The sequence below is a fragment of the Dermacentor silvarum genome, chromosome 10 (genome assembly GCF_013339745.2).
Source record: "Dermacentor silvarum isolate Dsil-2018 chromosome 10, BIME_Dsil_1.4, whole genome shotgun sequence".
Classification (NCBI taxonomy): domain Eukaryota; kingdom Metazoa; phylum Arthropoda; class Arachnida; order Ixodida; family Ixodidae; genus Dermacentor; species Dermacentor silvarum.
In genome coordinates this window covers 1,806,139-1,826,830 of record NC_051163.1, presented here as the reverse complement: position 1 = coordinate 1,826,830, position 20,692 = coordinate 1,806,139, and the positions used below count along the sequence as shown (strand labels likewise).

General features: G+C 48.1%; 1 protein-coding gene across 2 annotated transcripts in view; it reads left to right on the top strand.

Moving 5' to 3' along the window:
* Window positions 1-3,390: 3,390 nt before the first annotated feature.
* LOC119431365 (uncharacterized) overlaps window positions 3,391-20,692 on the top strand; it is a 233,188-nt gene continuing 215,886 nt past the window's right edge. For both annotated transcript variants that reach the window (XM_049657258.1, XM_049657257.1), the window contains exon 1: window positions 3,391-3,511. The gene's annotated coding sequence lies outside the window, so the exon portion shown is untranslated. The remainder of the gene's footprint in view (window positions 3,512-20,692) is intronic.

Here is a 20,692-nt window from a genome sequence, read left to right as displayed (position 1 = left end):
ACTAATGTTGAGATAGAAGCTCCGCTGTGGCACATAGGTACAGGCGAATAAATTTAGAAAGAAAAATTCTGGCACAACCCATTTCACGATGATGCCGATGCTAATACGATAGCATTGAAACAATATAGAGACATTGTATTGCCACCGCTACGCCTGTTAGCAGGTTTGCCGCTAAGTCGGTGCTTGACACTCGATTCGAATCTGCCCAGCACCTAAGAAAATTTTTTTTGTCATTGGTGAGCGGCCCGGCCCATACCTCGTGACCTATTTTTGTTTCAAACTCGGTGTCCTCAGCACAGCAGCCCCAAAGCTCTACCCATTTAACCATGGATTACCCAGTGACCCAAGTTTACGGAAAAATGGATAAAGACCTGGACAGACAGGAAGATAGGATATTCCACACTTTTAAGGGTCTAAGAACGATAATTCTAGGCAATATACACAACTGGCCTGTTATGGATACATTGCCGGCATTGCAGGAGAACAATTTACAATTTAGAGCTTGTATTGGTAAAAGCACAACAATATACACAATTTTTATTTCACAAGAAACAGTAGTGCCATCTGGTTTATGTATTCATCTACGTCACAGGCTCCAGAAGGAGTATTGCGTGGAGGGGGGAGGGCATCGCATAACAAAGGAGCGAAAAAGTTATACAACGTTAGAAATATAAACAGCGACACAAGATCAACGCAATAAATTGAAAAGAACAGAAATTATAAAATCGTGAAGTAAAATTCTACCATTAGAAAGCTGGGTTATACAGTGAATAGTACGATTGCATAATTACATAAAAAAAAGTTATATACACCTGAAATAGAAACACTTGAACACTACCCAAACATACTGATTTTTTGTCTGAAGGTTGCAGTATTGTTAATGTCAGCAATGTTATCGAGAAGACCATTCCAATGCCTAATGGCACTTGGCAAAGCAGACAAGTCAAAGGCATTAGTTCGACCAAAAATGTGCTGGACGCTAAGGCGATTGTGCAAGCACCTAGATGTGTAGGATGGACAAACAAGAGGCAAGGTGGACGACTGCTCACTATGAATGATTTTATGTAGCAGACAAAGCGACACTACATTCTGGCATGATTCCAAGGATGGTAGTGACAATGACAACAATGTTAGATACGCTCAAATATTGGTTGCAATCCCTGGCGATTAAACATGCAGCACAGTTTTGGCTATACTCAAGAATGCGGATTAGATATGCCTGGTGAGGTGACCAAATTGAACCTGCCAATTCTAGTTGGGGCAAGAATAATGTTTGATATGCAAGCTTTCTTGTGAAGGAAGCAGCAGCATGAAGGTTGCATTTTTGAAGATTGATGATCAAAGCACTTGTGTATATGGAGGTTAATCGATAGTATATACAACACTGCCACAGTGCAGTCGAGACATTGCAGTAGTGAAAAAAATTCAGAGCACTTATCAAACAAGGTCATGTATGCAAACAGCAACACAACACACATGGAGATGAGATGCAGTGCAACAATGCCCTTGTAGCCTACAATGTGTGATTACTCAATATTTAGAAGCAACGGCACTACCACTAGGGCAACTAGAAGTGTTGTGCACGGGTGACGAGTTGACCGTAGTAGCAGCAGAAGGCACAGGCTGTGAACTTGCGGGGCAATCAGCTGTTGCGACAACAATGAACTGTAGACTGCCTAGGTCGAAGGGAACACAGTACGTTGGCCTGTTGGCTCTTCACTGATGTTGTGTAAGGGCCTATAATTTGTGCAGAAAGCACGTGGCCATCCATGGCTCAATCACAGTTGTATGGTTGTGGGTGCTGATATTGCTCTTAAATTTTCCAAAAATGCGGGCATGACCAACTTAGTCGTCTGCAATTTCACTTTTCTGTCACCACCAAAGAACACTGCCAATGGTGCAGTTTTTTGGTAGGCTTAACATCTTTTAAAAGCACCTTAAAAGAACATTGCCAAGAATTTCTCATCAAATTGACAAAACACAAAGAACAAACCAGCTTAGCTAGCCTCCCCATTTTGCAAACAGAATAGCAGCTCACTTTGAAGAAAATGGACCCATACTGTCATCATGCTTACTGAGGTCATGCAAAGCGTGGAATGCCAGATTGGGAGCAGTACTGGGGCACTCCTGACAATCTTCTCATGGTAGACATTGTCTTATAACACATGCTAGGCATGTATATATGCTACATGTTTTTAATGTGAGAAAAACTGCAAAGCTGGCCGGCAGCATATCGCAGCACCTTCGCCATCGGCGTCTGTCAAGCAAGGGCTGGTTATGTAAATATTATTGCGTCGACGTTACCAAATAGGGCGGGCACAGAGGCACCGCTCCAGGGCGCCGGTTGGCCGGTTCGCGAACTGGCCGTTGCCAAGACGTCGACGTGAATTGGATATTTCGAGCGTCTGCACAGCACGGATTTCACGGCGTTCTGCCACCACAGCTGCACCACTCGTTTCAAGCACAGAGCACAAACTGAGGCCTCATGGCGTTCTGCCACCACAGCTGCGCCATTCGTTTCAAGCACAGTACTTGAACCACACATTCAGCGCTGAACCGTGGGCGGTCGACGCAGTCACATTTTTATGACTTGCAGAGATGAGCACATCCCTCGACGTCCGTTATGCAAAGGCGGACGCGGTTCGCTGAACTGCGCTGCCGAGGCGCTACGCCACTTCGACATTTCAATCTTCACCACCTCCGCATTGTCAAGGAACACGGATCACACAACGCAGGTTCTGCCAGAGCTCACCGAGGCCAAAGCCGCACCGCCACACAAGCACTACTCACGGCTTTCCGCTAAGTAACGCAGAACCTACAACCAATACACAAGCAACGCAAGCACAATCACACACGCAATGTTGAACAACGCGCGGTCGGCGCGGGCCAGAGAACGATCACGCCGAGAACGAACACGCCGTCGCATGCCGTCGTCGCTTGGGGCCACCATGGCGCCTTCTCAAAAGTCCCTAAATGATCCTGTCCCTAGGTGCCTAGGATTGAGTCACGTGAGGGATTTTTGTACGACATTTATTAGACGCACGCGAAATTACCGAATGCATCCAGATGCCCATGGTTGCGAGCCGGAATTTTGAGAGCCGGAAGCGCCGGGTTTTGGATTGGCGCAAGCAGTTAGCAGTACGGCTTGTGAGATTACATCCAGTACGCTGGGCGTGTATTTGGACAACCCCTACGCGCTGTTAACAAACCAGTTAAGTAATAGTGCCAAGTGTTATACTGATAATTTCGGGAATAAAATGCGACCTTGCTGCAATATATTTGACCAAGAGCGGGTCAAGCCTTGTAGCGGTGGCCACAGTAGCAATCTATGGCACAAACAGCAACCTTGTCGTTTGCGAGCTTTTTTGCCTTAGCATCAGGTGGCGCCAATTCCGCCTATTGTGGTGCCTGTAGGGGGCGCCATGTGTTGGACATTTGCGAAAGGACCCATTTAAAGAGTGATTAAATTTGTTGTTAATACCAGCAAAACGCTTAAAATGGCTTGGTGCAGGTGAGTGCCTCGAGCAAGCGCTCTCTTTTTCTCTTCTTTCCATAAGGCTCTTGTCGCACGTCAGGCCGGACTCACGCTCGACGATGTCCGATCCGCGAGCGGGCTTAGGGCCGCGAGATCGGACGGACGTCGCCGCTACCCGCACAGCCGCGGCTTGTCTTCGCGACCACTCGGCACCGAACTCGCGCAGCGCTAGTTGATCGTTTGACGTCCTCAGCACGCCAAGGAAACGGGCTGCGTTCCCGGACGGCAGCATCCCCGAGCGATGGGCCGCAGCTATGTGTGTCGCAATGATTTGTTCGCGATACGGGGTTATTGTAAATGAGGCGAGCCTGACTGCTTTACCACGGCACCTGTCCCCGTGTCGTATGCCGCAAGTAGTGTGTTTCATCTTCCCTGACTGCTCGTGCATTTTTTGTTTGCCACCGATTACTTCAGAAGCGCCTAACTCGAGTCGCTCTGGTTTGTACTCGTGCTGCTTCTCTGCTGCACAATTCATTGCGCTAAGATCGTGCACGTAGCCGCCATGGTCAAACTGCGGCGCAGCGTATTGACATGCAAAACTAAAGAGCTGCTGAAACCAACTTGAAACGCGGCCGAGACGTGGCGTTTGCATTTCACTGGGGCTCGTTCCATTTTCTCGGCTGCCCATTGTGCTTTTCGCGGCTGCGGACACCTTTCGCGGAAGAATGCGCCTGCGGTAAAGTGCTACTGCGCGGGCTAGGTAATCGCACGCCGAATTTAATTTGAAATGGCCATGCTGTTTTAAGGACATATGCCACGTCTGCTGTGTTCCAAAATGTAGCGTACAATTTTGTAAACTTACCCGGTTAGCGTCTGATTTTCAGGCAAATCTTCACCGTGAGTGTTTGTTTGGGTCACTAATTTGTTCCAGAAACCTGTTGAACGCTACACTAAGCATCTTTCTTTCTTTTTGTTTTCTTCTGTGCTCGTGTTTGTCGTTTCCCTTCCCTTTAACAGTGCCATCGTAGTACAACAGATCTTTTTTTTTTTTTTTTTTTTTTTTGTCTTCCATGAGCTCTGTCGAGGTCCCTCAATTGATATTAGTTATGGAGTGCTCACACAATATTAAACATGCACGCTCGGAGCTTATTGGACCACATTTTCAGCGCCAACTGTCAGGAGATGCGCGCTCCTAATTTCCAGCGCCGGCCTGGCGGCCCCCTCTCGTCTTCCCGTTGTTTGCACGACTAAAACTCCTGAGCGCCATCCCGCCTAATTTTCATCTCGCGCAGAGACGGCGCGCTCCGCCTTGTAGCAGTACTATTGATTCTGCGTAACAATTCCCCCTCCTTGCTGTTTCACGAGCGAGCTCGCGCTGTCCTCCGATCGATAAACGCCGCACCGCCTTTCCGACCATTACGAATGTTCGTGAGGTAAACAGAGCGTTCTGTACATCGCACGACGATTTTTTTTTTCTTTTTTCTTTCTCTCTTGTTCTGAGCGCGAGAGAACGCGGCGTGTCCCGGTAGCGTCTTCGCGCTGCAGAATTACAATTTCTGGAAAACGCCTCGGCAGTGTTCGCTTCACATTCAATTGCATTTAAATTCACCGCATTCGCGTGAACACGTAATGATGGCCATTAGCACTGCTGAAATAAGTTAGTTTCAAAATAATTAGCGTGTCAAGATGCTTTGACATTGCGAAGGTAGAAACTGCGCTGGATGTGTGATAGCCCTGGCTGGTTTCTGCATCATCCCCGCACCACAGTGGCGCACCGACGGGGGGGGATTCGGGGGTTGTAACCCCCCCCCCCCCCTGAGGCCGACTTAACCCCCCCCCCCCCTTTTGTTTAACCCCTTTTCTTACGCATTTGAGTGCTGCAACTAAGATGTAAAACGCGCAATCGTCTGCACACTCGCAAAAAGCGCATTTTCTTGACAATTTCCCGTGAAGAAATCGAAATTAGTGCGGTTTAGATGGTATTGGCAAACTGTCAACCCCCCCCCCCCCCCCCTGGCAGAGGTCCTGGGTGCGGTATACTGCCGCACCATTCACCCGGACAGCGTCGAATGGCCGGTGCTCGGCAGTGGCTAGTCTTGGCAGAAACCGAACACGACCGTTGTTATTTCAATATAGCTCACAGCTAATTGTGGTTACATTCACCGTCTGTGGCCCTACCTGTGCAGAAACAAGCGTGACTCGACACTATCGTGGGCATTATATTGTTACAGGAAGGACGAGTCAGTAAGACGGGCAACTATTTACAGGTTGTATTTACAACAGCGGTTGCAGCGCTGACCGGTTAGGTTCACAGCGCGAGCCCAGCTCGTTCTTCCTCTTCTTTTCTCGAGTGATGGCGCCCGCGCGCCTTGGTCAAACAATCAAATACCACACGCATGTAGCAATATTGCAGCGTTTTTCTACGGTCTCGTGCATAAGTTTCTGTTACAAGCGTGTTTCTGCTACATTCGCACTGTGGAGGCAATAAGCATTCGCTTCACGTTGTCGTCTTTGCAGAGATTCAGCCACCATATTTGTTTCCTTTCCGTCATCGCGCTGAAAGAACAAACCACTATGGATTATCGAGATTATTTTAAACAGTTTTTTCCATATAAGTATAAATATATCCTTTGTTTCATTCATACTGTTTAAGAACCTCGTATGTGGGTCTCTGTGCATTACCATGGCAGATATTACCAAATCCTGACTGGGAACTTAGCACTGTCGTTGAAAAGAAAAGTGTACAAACATGGCATTCTACCGGTGCTAATATGTGGGACAGAAACTTGGAGTTCAACAAAGAAACTCGAGAACATGTTAAGGACCTGCGCAAAACGGCATGGAACGAAAAATGTTAAACGACGGTGGTTGCTTGGGCTAGTTGGTAATTCATGGCAAAAAAAAAGACGTACAGTACGAAAGGACAAGGACTGATAGAGACGACAAACACTGCGCTGGTAGTGTTTGTCGTCTCTATGAGCTGGTAGTGTTTGTCGTCTCTATGAGTCCTTGTCCTTTCGCGCTGTACGTCGTTTTTTTACCATGAAAAATGTTAGGCATAACGTTAAGCATAGGTGGAAAGATTTAATTTTTCGGGGGGGGGGGGGGGGGGCTGGGACCTGACCAGCTTTCCTCCAAACTCTATCCATGTATGCACATATATATATATATATATACATATATATATATATCATATCATAAGAAGCTAACAAACAGTGTCACCAAGGACAACATAAGGGAAATTACTTGTACTTACTGATTGAATTAACGAAATGCTAAATTAATGAAAATAGATGAAAAAACAACTGGCCGCAGGTGGGGAATGAACCCACGACCTCGCCGTACGCGTGCAATGCTCTCACCATTGAGCTGCCGCGGTGCTGTTTTCCCATGCACTTTCTGGGGTTTTTATGTCTTACAACTAAACTTAGAATTAAACCTGGGAGTGTACTTACATACATGCCTATGTAACCTGGGGTTACATATTGTTACGCTGCGTGGTGGAGCCGTAGAAGAGGAGATGGAAGAAGTGCACGCGGTGTAGAAAAATGCATGACTGCCTGCGATCTTGTCTCTACGCCCCCTCGATCATCTTGTAAATAAACCCATCTCACCCGCAACAACTTTGGTGGATGGTGCTGGGTATTCGCTCTGGACAACCTTCTCCGCACCCTCCAACGAAGCCGGCGCTTGGTCGGACTACCACCTAAAGACATGGACATGAACGAACCGCAAGCAGCGGGCGGCAGCCATGACACAAGCATGCAAGATGATAGTGGGCACCCCAGGCAAGTCATCTGCTGGATCCCTCAAGAAGAACCGCGCACCTTTTCTGGTAAAGCTGATGAGGATGTCGACAACTGGCTGCAGTATTATCAACGGGTAAGCGGTCACAATATCTGGAACTCTACGGCGCGACTTGCTAACGTCGTTTTCTTTCTCACCTGAACTGCCCTTCTCTGGTTCGATAACAACGAGAGCACGATGACTACGTGGGAAAGGTTCGTTGAGGAAATCAAGTGCTGCTTCGGGGACTCACTTTCAAAAAGAAAGAAAGCTGAGCATACGCTTGCGCAAAGAGCACAGTTGGCCGGTGAAACATGCACAACTTACATTGAAGAAGTATTGAAACTGCGCAGAATTGTGAACACGGGCATTTCGGATGAAGATAAGGTTGGACATCTCCTGAAGGGAATCGCTGAAGATGTCTACAATTTTCTTATTTCAAAGGAAGACCTGCGTACCCCTTCAGATCTAAGACGTCACTGCCGTGCTTTTGAGGCGCTAAAGACGCGACGAGTATTGACAAAGTTTGGAAGACTTCACAACGGGACCACTGTCGCAAGCGTGGACATCTCTACCTCCCACGACATCGCCTTGTTAGTACGTCAACTCATTAAAGAAGAACTGGCTCACTTTCAAGCACAAAGTGGAGGAAGAGACTCACCACGGGAATACCAGCAATCCACGCTTGATGAACGCTGTCCTGCACAGCCGGTACTTTGCCAGCTGCAAATAGACAGCGAAAATCTGCTCTGGCGTGATGAACGCGTTCGCGTCGACCCGGTGGAGTTCCGCCATCCTTCACCTAACTTCGAACGCCGCTAGGCTGCACCACCCCAACGCCTTTCTCCCCAATACAGCCAGCCTCAGACCCTATTTTATGATAACCCTGTGTACCGGGAGCCACCTATTTACTTTAGCTGCGGAATCCGTGGACATATCACCAAGTATTGTCGCAGGCGGCAGCAGCAAGTGTCGGCCTTCCCCGATTATCAATCTGGAGGGTGCTACAGGGCGCTGGCATGAGTCACCAGTGTCCGACCGCAGTCTTTATCCACCTCCGATCGGCTTTCGCCGCTCGCCATCGCCTCGCCGTCGCTCATTTTCACCACCATCCCAGCTGGGAAACTAGCTGGTGCGACCGATGGAGGTGAGGTCGCGGGACGGTCATATAGTCCTCCGCCTGTCGCCGTGCTCAAAAACACAGTGTGTGTCTGTTGATGGTTTAAATACTCATGCCTTAGTGGATACCGGTGCTACGGTTTCAGTAATGAGTGTTTTTTTTTTTTAATCGTCTTAGACACAAGGTTATGTTCGCGTGGGATCGAAAGACTACTTTTCGTGGAGTTGGAAGTGAAACTCTGCGGCCCGTTGGTGTTTGCTCTGCTATAGGGAGTGTTGGTGGACAAGATTTTCCAACTGAATTCATTCTTTTGGAACACACCACTCACAACATCATCCTTGGGATTGACTTTTTTGGTGAATGTGGTACATTGTTAAATTGTGGGGCTGGTGAAATTTCTCTTTGAAATCACGTGATAACACAAGTACCAGAAGTATCTGACGTGGACAAGCAGAAAGTATTTTCCGTGTCCCATGATGTACTTTTACCGGCTCGGAAAGCTGCATTTGTTCCAGTGACTTCCACGCATGGGACCCTCCGCATCGCTGTCATGGTTTAGCTGAGCCATTCTTGCGCTGCACGGCGAAGCCGAAGAAGAGATGGAAGAAGTGCACGCGGTGTAGAAAAATGCCTGACTGCCTGCGATCTCGTCTATACGCCCCCTCGATCATCTTGTAAATAAACCCATCTCACCCGCAACAATATATATATATATATATATATATAGGTCTTCTTCCGGTCGACTTGTGTGACGCGAGCAGGAGGCTGCGGACACGGAAAAACATAGTTGCCCGAACACCGCCTTTATTCTTATATATGTGTGTGTGTGTGACGTACCGCACAAGGACGGTGCAGTGCATTAGTGGTGAAAGAGGAAGACGAATAAAGGCAGTGTTCGGGCGACCATGTTTTTCCCTGTCCACAACTACCTGCTCGCCTCACACAAGACCTGGCAGCCACCTCTTCAGCCGCACATCAACATGGAAGTATTCCACGTCACGCTGTGAAACCTCAGAGCACAGATCCACCACCGAAACAGACCAACATCATGACCGCATCACCGCAAGCCTTGGACATAACCAAGTACACCGGATCAGTCAACGATGGGCCCATGGAAGATTGGTTCTGCCTCTTCGAGCTCCACGCATCCGCTGCATCATGGTCGGAAAGGAATATGGTATCCAACTTCAATGACTACATTTCCGGTGAGGCATTTCGCTTCTACCTCACGCACATCTTTGAAAATAACGAATCATGGAAGAAAGTCAAAGAAGAGATGAGTCAATTTCAAGTATATGTCGCAGATTCCTCCATTATCCACCAGCTGGACACATTTCAATTGGGTCGCTGCAATTACACACAGACTCAACGTAACTATCTTCATCAGTGGTGAACAAGGCCTCGTATGAGGAAATTGTGGATGAATTTCCCATGTAGTGATCCTCCCGAGAAAACAACGCAGAAACGCATGCCTAGCATGATGATGACTACCACAGAGCCATCTTCATCTACGCTCTCGACACCGCAGGAATCATGTCCCCGAACCATCTGACGCATTCACACCACTGTCTTGTACGCATGGACCACCACCCAGGTTTTGCATCTCGTGACACTTGCACGGCTGTAAGACAACGCGACGTCTCAAGCGCAACTACTATTTATTCTGATGAAGCAAATTCGACTTGCTATCTGACAATAGGTCAGAGGGAAGCCACCAGCAGCATGTGCTCTTTTCTCGAAGACAATATACTCTTTCAGCAGCTACGCATGAACCATGTGCATTTGGAGACCAAACCACTTCGCAACAAATAAACTTCCGCGTACAACACCCCAAGGAGCCGCTGCCACTGCAGAAGTGTCGCAAACCCTAAGCGTCAAACTCTCCCATAAGACAACAGCACCCATTCATCATGTCGTCGCTGCAGTCTCGGAAGAGCTTTCTGTAGAGCCTGACACAATGCTTCTGCCACCAGACAAGTCTTCCACAAGCGAGCAATGCACCAGCTACCCACAGATTACCACGTCGGTTTGCAAAACAAATCAAAGGCCAAATGTGCAGCAACTCCAGCAGCAGCTCCCCAGCAGCTCCCGCGTAAACATCAAAAAGCTCAACATTAATTCCATCAGCAACTTCAGCGACCCCGACGACGGTTTCGACAATTATATATGTAACCTATACTACAAATTACACTTGAAAATTCGTGTGACCTCGAAAGATTGTTCACTGAAGCGACGAGTTCATATGAGTATTTGCAAGACCTCAGAGTAGGACACAATTCAGTTTCACAGCCTCAGTTCCCTCGTACCACCAAGAGAATGGCATCTTTCGGATGAGCCATGCGACAAGCGGATTCAGTTAAACACGATAGGGAGTTATATTTGGTTTGTGTGCATTACGTCGCACAAATATACATTAATGCAAAGAACCATTTAACACCTTGTAAATGTTTTAATACAAAAGATACAATCAAGAAATCTTTTCCTGACAAAAGGTCAGTTATTGAGAAGATAAGACATAACATATATAAAAATTAAACAATATATAACAATTTCTGAATACAACTTATGACTAGAATTATTAGCATAAGTATAATGTGATTCCATAACGGAATACTTTCATTACTTGTCATAGCATGCCTTATGCCACTTGTTTCATTTATTTTCTGCAGGCAGAATAAAGGATTATAGAGTAAAAATAATCAGGTGCCCAAATAAATAAACATATCATCAAATAATTAAGACAGCGATATCTCAAAAGTGCGAAAGGACTCGATAGCAAATATAGAAACAGCGTGGATTGTGTTATTGAGCGGCAAATGCAGCATATGACGAATAAAAATCAATAAAGAAAATGCACAGCATGGACTGGGGAGTTTTACAAATAGCGCAACCACGCGTCTTTTCTTACCCAAATGGCCTCACTCTGCTTGCGCTGTTATGTACCCCATTTTTGTTCTTTTGTATATAACTTTTTGCGTTGTTCTCTAAGCCAGGGGGTTTCCTTTGACTTGCGAGTTGGTGCCTTTCTCTCTCCTATTAAAGACATCAGTTCGTTGTCTGATGCGATGATTTCACTATCATTGAAAAAGTGTTTGTTCGGGTACTTGATCTGGAAATGAAGTCGTCCGCAATCTTATTCATATCGATTTTGCGGGACAGTTCTTTGTGGGCATGCAAAATTGCCAGATTGTTCAAACGGGCTTGTCCAGTCGTTGACCGCAAGTACATTTTCTGTCGCCGAAGGCGAGAAAAGGACCTCTCGGATGTGGTCGACGAGACCGGTATGGCCAAAGCAATTTTTTTTTTAGCTTGGCCCTTTCCGGCAAAAGGTTTCGCAGGTGTTCGCCCTTGCTCCCCGGAAACATGTGCACGACGTCCTCGAATGTGTGCAATGATGAAGATGTTTATTTTCCAGATTATTATGCACAAGTAACAAACACTTGTCGGAGCTGTAGCCGAAGGCTAGTTGAAGGTCCGATAAATATAAAGGAAATCCTAGCACAGCAGGAATGCCGACCTTTGCTGGCTTAATCAATCAGCATATCTGTGCAAAATCAGGCGTCCTGGTTCAAGGTCGTCACCGTAGAACTTCCCTATGGCAAGCTGCTCAATGTGGGACTGCCTCATATCGGGTGGATATTTGTTGTTTAACGAAGACAGCACTATGTCAAGTACTTCATAGAAACTCTGGCGGTACATGTCCCTCGCTGATGGAAACGCGTGAGCTGAGGAACCTTCTTGATAGCGGCGTGGAGTCATCTTTCGCCTAGCAGCTAACACGGGTCAACTCCTACTTTCCCTGTCTCTGCCATACATACGCGTGTCACGCGCTTTATTTTGGAGTTAATCTGCGCCGAGTTCAAGCTTGGGCCATCCGAGATGGCTGGTCCCTTCGCGTGCGCTGTCCTCCCGCGCGCCTGTAGTGTTATGTTTCCGCTGGTGGTTATACGGTGGACAATACGCTCCCTTTTCAGCGTCAGACGGGTTCTGGCGAAGTACCGATAAGCGAGGTGCCCACTGTTGGTTTTGTGGTTGGTGCTCATGCTGTGTTTGTAGCCGGTACACATTGCAACGTCCGCAGCCGCGGTAGAAGCGAGCTCGACGCCTGTTTTCTATTTGTCCTTTTATTGCGACAGCAATTGTACCGACCCTCCAAGCAAATTTTCGCTGTCGTCGTCGCTGTGATATTCCGTATAAAGTCCAAAAGTCATATGAGTGAGCGACCGTGGGTGCGAGAAAAAAAAAGAACCCGTAACACTGATCCGTAAAGGATGGCGGCTTGATCGACATTATCTTCCCACACGGTCAATGTTCTGGTTAGTTGGAGGTCACGTGATCAAATGCGCGCATGGGGAGGAGAGCACGCGTCTTCTCATCTAGTCCTGCCGCAGCTGCGAATGACTGTGAGCGGTTAACGCTTACGCGGCCCGCGTGCCGTATCCAATTGTTGGTAATCATTGGGGGTGCAATGATCAAGGGCGAGTAGGGATGGCTGCTAACTTCATGCGCGCTGTCTTCCTTCTTAGGCTGTTTTTCCGCGCCCCAAGTGTTGCAGATCGCATAGCCTAAGTTAAGAGACAGGGGTAAATGGAGATCGCTGACGGAGGCCGTCCTGTAGTGGACATAAAATATGCAGATGGTGCTTAATATAACTTTCGGAGTCGTGGTGAATCGCATGGCTGTACGAACCGTTCGTCCTCGCTGCCGGCGTTCTTCATAATGCCAGCCTTGTATAGCGACTGCTCGTGGTCTTCCAGCGAGATATTTACAGGCTTACATGGTCGGTGCATTGCACGATGTTTGTTATTTTAATTAGTGAGTAAATGTTACTACAATTCATATAGGCGATATAACCAACGCACATACTCGTGTGAGGGCCGCACTTTTTCGCCGCAATGTTAACGAGCCTTACATGGGACCGGGCCATTTTATCTAATTTTTCCAACTACGAGTACGAAATCCGTTCTAAATCCTCCGCGATCGCCGCCTCTCGACATCTATAGCCGTATACAACTTTAGAAGGCAGCGACATTTGCCCCCTCAAAGGCGGATGCACGCGAGCATCCACCAATGGGCGCGCACTCTAGACTGACGTCATGAGCCGGACGGCCGGTGACCCCGCCGACAGAGGACATGGCAGCCCGCGCTTCGAGCTGAGCAGAGTCGCGTCAGCGGGACTATTTCTTTAGTCGCGGTGGCAATCGGCTGCTGCGCTTCAGTGATCAGGGCGGGGCGCCTTTCCTGTCTTCTTAAGTTGTAAACGACTTCTTTTTTTATAGTTGCGACGCGCGAAAGTACGCTGCGCGGGAACATTCGCAGTGGAGCGCGATTGGAATCGGCGGTGAACGCGATTGCTTCTCGGTTGGATATATATATATATATATATATATATATATATATATGCTTTCTAGTTGGGGGTGCGGCTCTTACACGGATTTATACAGGAAGAATATTCCTTCGTGTAATTGTCTTATGCTTCGCAATCACTAATACTGCTTCGCCTTTGCGGCGAAACTGCAGCCTCTCTCTCTCTTTTTTAAATTCTGAGTCCTAGTAAAAGCTCTGCTGCGCATGACTGCTATTGATTTCGAGTGAATCCAGCTTGGTGTCACTTCGGTTACTAAGTCAATTATATATATTTATGACCTCTGCATGCACGTTTCGATGTTTCCATCCCCACATATCATTCACGTGCATTTCACACACCGTTGATAAAAGACTGCCGAAGGGGTCACTGAAGTCTGCAGGCCTTTTTCAGTGTCAAAAAAGCGCGCAAAGCGAGTTGAACGTACAGCAATATATTCTTTCTCTAGACATTGGTTATCCATATGATTAGAAATAATTGTTAGTTGGCTACCTCTTTCTCTTAAAAATTATAAATATTGCCACGTAGCCTGCATTCAGGTACCACGCAGATTGCTTTGAACGCCAACAGCGTCCATCACGACACGCGGAGTGCGCCTGTCCACCGGGCCTGCGTGCGCACGAGCTCCAACCTAGAAGCTGCCCCACCAATGGGAAACGACAGCGTGTGGTTTTCATCGAGGGAGGCCACGAGCAGCGTTCGAAGACGGTGACACGCGACCGAGAACGTTTTTCGCTGCGCAGGCAACTCAGTGATTCCCTTTAGCTCTGGGCACAAGTTCGCCCTTTAATAAATATTTTTATTTTTTGTAAACCTGTGTTAACTGAAGTCGCTACACTATATAATATAATATAAAGCTTTGTCCTCTGTACCCATTGAAATATAATGTATCTGTGCATGGTGTTCACACTGGAAATTAAAATAACATGTTGAAGGGGGGGGGGGGGTGAAAAACTACGGATGAGGTAGCCACCGTTGGTGCTTCTAATGCGCTGGTTTTCCTATTGTCAGTATCTTCAGAAATAAAATGAAAGTATGAATAAAAGCCGTGCACGTCCGCGTCAACAATGATGCAATTAGTTTTTAGCCACATGAACATGTGAAGGGAAAAGGTAGAGGCAACTCAAAAGAAACCATAAATGATTTAGGTAACAGGACTCTAGTAATGACATTTTAGGGGCGGGGGGGGGGCAGCCCCCCCCCCCCCCCCCTCCTAGTCGGCGCCTATGAGTCGTTAAGAGACGGGAAGAGAGCAGTGTGGCATCAGAGAGCAAACGGCAATAGCCGATATTCTAGTTGACATAAAGAGAGAAAAAAAAAAATGGAGCTGGGCAGGCCGTGTAATGCCTAGGGCAGGTAACCGGTGGATCAGTAGAGTTACAGAAAGGGGGATGCCAAGGGAGGGGGATCGAGGACGTCAGAAAATTAGGTGGCTGGAGGAAGTTAGGAAATTTGCCGACGCAAGTAGGCCGCGCAAGACAGGGATAATTGGAGATCGCCTTCGTCCAGCAGTGGACATAATTAAAAGGCTGGTGATGATGATGCGCGGCTTACGGCCACCACGCTCGACAAACAGCTCCTTTCGCATGTGGCCTGCATATTCCTCCATGTAAGTAGCTTAATGGCTCGGCCACCACAGCACCAACTACAACTGCAATTACGGCTGTGATCGTTGTTGCCTGAGGAATTTGGCCAATAACGCTTTCGAACACTTGTTTGGATCCGTACAGCAAAGGCCGTGCTTAACCCATACGCATTTAACTTCAAATCCACATCAGCCATAATGTTTCATCCATTTTCAATAAACTTGATCCCGGCGGTAGTTATAGTTCTTCCAGTACAGCTAGCTAAATTCTACGCTGTTCGCAAAACGCACTCATAATGTCGTGGATCACTTGCATAAGTAATTTGCTGCAACGGCGGTATAATTCAACTACACTCAATTCAGCCTTCACATCATCTGTAACCTGCCCCCTTATTTCCATGAAATATAAGCAATGTGATTTGGTCCTTCAAGTACACCGTGGGCGTCACGTATAGCTTATCAAAATACGGAAAACGAGTATTTAGTAAATTAATTTGCATTGATGATCAACCTAGCGAGAAAAAATTGGAGGACGCTTAAGCTTCGTCTTTAAAGTTGAACGCGTTAGCGTTATCGAGGCCTGTTCGCATCGCATTTTTCTTTGAGTAGGCTTCACTGCAACACTACAAAGACCAAGCTTACACCGATCCCCTTAAAGTCGGCTTCACATTTAAACAAATGTATTGCTTGGAAGACGTTTTTCCAGGGGCAATGTAAGTCGTCTGATATTAAAATGTGAAGGCCCTGGGACCTTTTTATTATTTTATTAATTGTTTGCTATTGCTCCGACGCGCGCGTATGTCCAAAACGCATTAGGCAGGCGAAGTCCCAATTTGACCTGCCGAGGATGCGAGCCCAATGTGGATAGGATTTTCGCAAGTATTCTACCCGAGTGTGCCGCTGTTGGTATTGTAGAAATGCTGGAAAAGGGGTTTGTGTTTGAGTTTTCTTGTAACAGAATTATGTTTTCTCGTACATTCAAATTACAGTCCGACGCCACCATGTCCGTAGGTTGTGGTTAAGTCGTACTTTACCATTTCTCTGATGAACTTCACTGTGATAAATTCAATTTTTGTTCACCAAAACCCTGCACCACGTGGAGGGCCTGCACGGTCGGGGTGGTTCGCGATGATTTATTTCCTTCGCTTACACTATTCTAGTACACTCTACTAACACCATAGAGAAAGGAATTCAACAAGAGCCGAGACTTCCATGGAGCCCAGCGGCCGAATTGACGGCAGCGCGCCAAGCGGTCGGCATCAATCACTCCGTTTTCGGTTTTGGGCGCGCGCGTTTTGAACGCTAGCTAGGACGCCGGCTGCGCTTTCCTTTTTTTTTTTTTTCCTTTTTTTTTGCCCGACCGCGCACGGTCTTCGTGCCGAATCGTTTTATTATTTGGTAAAAATGATTGCGAACGATCTTGTCAAGTCCCATGGAATCTGTACTACGTGCAATATCACAAAGTAGACGCAAGACTCCTTGTGAAATAAGGCAATACTTATTTTGCTCTATATAAAAGCTCGTTCCGCGCTTCTTGTGCGTTCATCCAACGTTGTGACCCCAAGTAAGCAGCAGTTCCCGTATGAAGCTGCCACCGGACGGCATTAGCTGAAAAAAAAGTAAATTACAAGCATGTTACATTTACAAGCATGTAACAGCATGTTACAAGCATGTCATTTGGTATTTAGATATATGAATACTGCGTGTAGAGGCGAAACGTGCGAAAGTGGTGAATGGGCGGCATTACAAACAAAAGCAATTCGCTTTTACATACATGGCGTAGAAAATACGCGACTCATCCCAAACAATACCATAAAATATGAAAACATGATCCGATTTCGAACAATTCCCCCATTTCCGGGCATTATTTCCTGCACTTTAAGACTTAGGGATTGACTCCAACCAAATAAGGAAATTTACTAGCCCGACGTTTCGGAACCGATTCGGCTCCTTCTTCAGGGGGTATTCTTCGGAGGTGGCGGTGTGCCGCTTTTAAAAGGTCCATCGTAAGAAAGGAGAGGAGCACTTTAAGACTTAGAGATTGACTCCAACCAAATAAGGAAATTTACTAGCCCGACGTTTCGGAACCGATTCGGCTCCTTCTTCAGGGGGTATTCTTCGGAGGTGGCGGTGTGCCGCTTTTAAAAGGTCCATCGTAAGAAAGGAGAGGAGCACTTTAAGACTTAGAGATTGACTCCAACCAAATAAGGAAATGTACTAGCCCGACGTTTCGGAACCGATTCGGCTCCTTCTTCAGGGGGTATTCTTCGGAGGGGGCGGTGTGCCGCTTTTAAAAGGTCCATCGTAAGAAAGGAGAGGAGAGCCTTCCTCTCCTTTCTTACGATGGACCTTTTAAAAGCGGCACACCGCCCCCTCCGAAGAATACCCCCTGAAGAAGGAGCCGAATCGGTTCCGAAACGTCGGGCTAGTACATTTCCTTATTTGGTTAGAGTCAATCTCTAAGTCTTAATCAATTTTCCCAACCAGACAGGTAATTCTGTCGAAATGTTTAGCTTCCTGCACTTCAGCAGCACAAATACACGGGCGACTTCGCGTTTCCAAAACTTGGCCTCGGGCGACGCGACGGTAAGCTACATATACAGAGACGGACGCAACAGAGGCTCCCAGCCGGACCACGCTAGACGTTCGCAGAATTCCTTCTACTCACACTCAAGACTAATGCGTAGGTGCAAAGTCTGTTTTCAGTCATTTAGAAGACGGAATTTTCGAATTACAAGTTTCTGATATGTTCCTCGGCGTTATCTTTCGCGCGTTCTGCCGGCGCCAGCAACACACTCCCATGTTATCACTCTTGGCAATCGCCCATCGCGTTTTCGACTGGCGTGAGTACCGAAAGAAGGTATATGTTGTTGCGGGGCCATAAAAAAAAAATGTCGCAGTTTCGCCCGAAAGGCGAAGCATCAATTGCGATAGCAAATTGGTAGAGAGCTGTTCGGAGTAGGGATAGTAGAGTAGTTTTATCGGCCGCATAAACTTGGACACATTCGCTTTCTAACTGAATTGACAAGCGTGGTGTCATCGCGCACAAGCAAACATGAATAGATCACACTGAATGACCGCAGACAACGACTGTCAAAACGCTGGCGCGGCCGCTGCAGCGGGCGAAGAATCGTGCGGTCTATCGCTTCAACGGAAACTGAGCGGCGAATGGACAGCGCATAAAGGTGCCGTTGTCAGATGGGAAGGGGACTTGGCACCCGTATACGTACCACGCCCCAGAGCTTTCATGTACTCAACAACCCAACATCATTCGGTACATTGACCCCGGCACCCCCCCCCCCCCCCTACCCGGGCTGACTGGGTGGGGGGGCTTTGATTTGGGCCAACGGTCCTTCCCGGACAAGGGGGCCGCTGTGGAGCGGCGCACACCGTGCTATTTCACGCTTCACACAAACAGCCATGTCGGTCGTCAGGGACACAAGTCCATCAGATCCCTGGATTGCCTCGACGGAAAAGGTGTCAAGGCAAACAACCATGGAGACAACAGAAGCCGTCCGCGGCGCAGCGCACTCTGTTGCGCCAGCACCGGTTCCAACTCTGTGTTCCACTGAGGCGAACGGAAACACGTGGATCGACTGGCGCATGCTGTCCAGTCGAGTGACCTTAGAAGCATGCATCATAACTTAATGGAAAGCTTTCCACCTGACTCTTCAAAAATCACAGCTGGGCGAGCCCACACTTCGAGAAACTTCTTCTCGCCTAGGTGATGCCGCTCCCGGGTGAGATGGAACCAGACTTCCTTCCGTGCCTTTTCCAAGCACTTCGTGAAGACCCGGCGCCGCTCCCCCGAAAACCGCATCACAGCGTGCTAACCAAACTTGGTATGAGCACTCGACAAGAAGAAGCACGAACTGGTTGATCGCCTGGCTAGGCAAAGGGTGCAAGAAACGGACTGTCTGAAATGGAACGCCTGGGAGACTAAACAAACTAGCTATCCGTTGGAGGAGAGCAGCAGAAAGTAAACACTGCGAAAAGATGTGAACTGTATCTTCTCGACCGCGACAAAAGGGGCACACTCCACGAGCCGGGATGGCTGTGAAGGGTCGGAAGCTAATCGGCAAACAGCCTCACGCCAGGCGGTACATGAATGTAGCTCGCCTGGCGTCAAGGAAGCTTGCCGTAATGAGCTTCCAACTTGGTCTGTGAAAGACAGGTCATACCTTTGGCAATGCGGGGGGAGACCGGGGGTAAGGATGTCAACTAATTCTTGGAGCGGAGTAGAAATTACATCGATGTCGGAGTGGACCTTGCGAAGGCGTGCCAATGAATTGGCAGCCATCGCATAGAATGGGGACGGGGTTCCTGAGCGAGGCACACAGTGAGAGAATGTGCTCAGGGGAAAACAAACGGAGTCTAGTGCTAAGGAAAAAGGAAGTAAAGCTTCGAGTCAGGAGCATATCTGAGCTAAGGGCAACCTGGGTCCACCTGACGTGCAGTGCAGCAGCTACGATGCCTAAGTCGGGAATTCCGAGTCCTCCCTTATCCTTGGGCAGCTTAAGTACCTGCCTAGCTACACAGCCAGTTGTCCCTTTCCAGAGAAACCGAAAGAGAACCCTCTCCAAGATAAGCTTGGTTCGGGTTGGAACAGGAGACACACATGCTACATACCTGAGAAAAGAAAAAAGAAGAGACCTAAGAATGTTCGCTCTAGCTGTCAATGGACACGACAACACGCTGAACTCCTGAATCCTGGTTTCAAGCTTCTCTTTAGCTTGCTGCCAGTTTTCAGAAGACAGGCCGTCTGGATCGAAATGCCGAGAATTCGCAACCGCGTTTTCACGGGTAGACCATGAACGGGCTGCGGGCTGGACGGAGTGGAGTTCAAGTACATGGCTGCACTTTTCGACCTATTCAACCTCGCACCGCTCGCCGTGCAGTAACTGTCCATGAAAGGTCAGAGCCGTGTGGAGACACGGCCGGGCTCGACTGGCGCGCGCGCTCCCTCGCTTGAAGAAGCGAGTGCGCGCTCCAGTCGAGCCCGGCCGTGGTGGAGATAGAGAGACGGTGCGGGCGACGGCTACCACAGCCAGTGCAAGCGTATTTGTTGGCAGTGTAGAAGCTGCTCCCCCCGTCCCTCCCGCGCTGCCTCCCCGCTTTTTTTTTAATTATTATTATTATTATTTTTATTTGCTTTCGCGTGGGAGATTGCGTTGCCAGTTCTCCTTGCGCTGGGTTGCAAGATAAGCAGTTGGTGCCATAGCACAGCGTCGCCCCGCCTCCCTCCCCCCCATACCCCCACGGCCTTTTGGGCGACAATCGCGTTTGCTTTCCGCCGTGCGTTGGCTCTCCGTGATAGCGCGCGTCCCCCGCGCGCTTTTACTCGCACGGCGCGCGGCGACG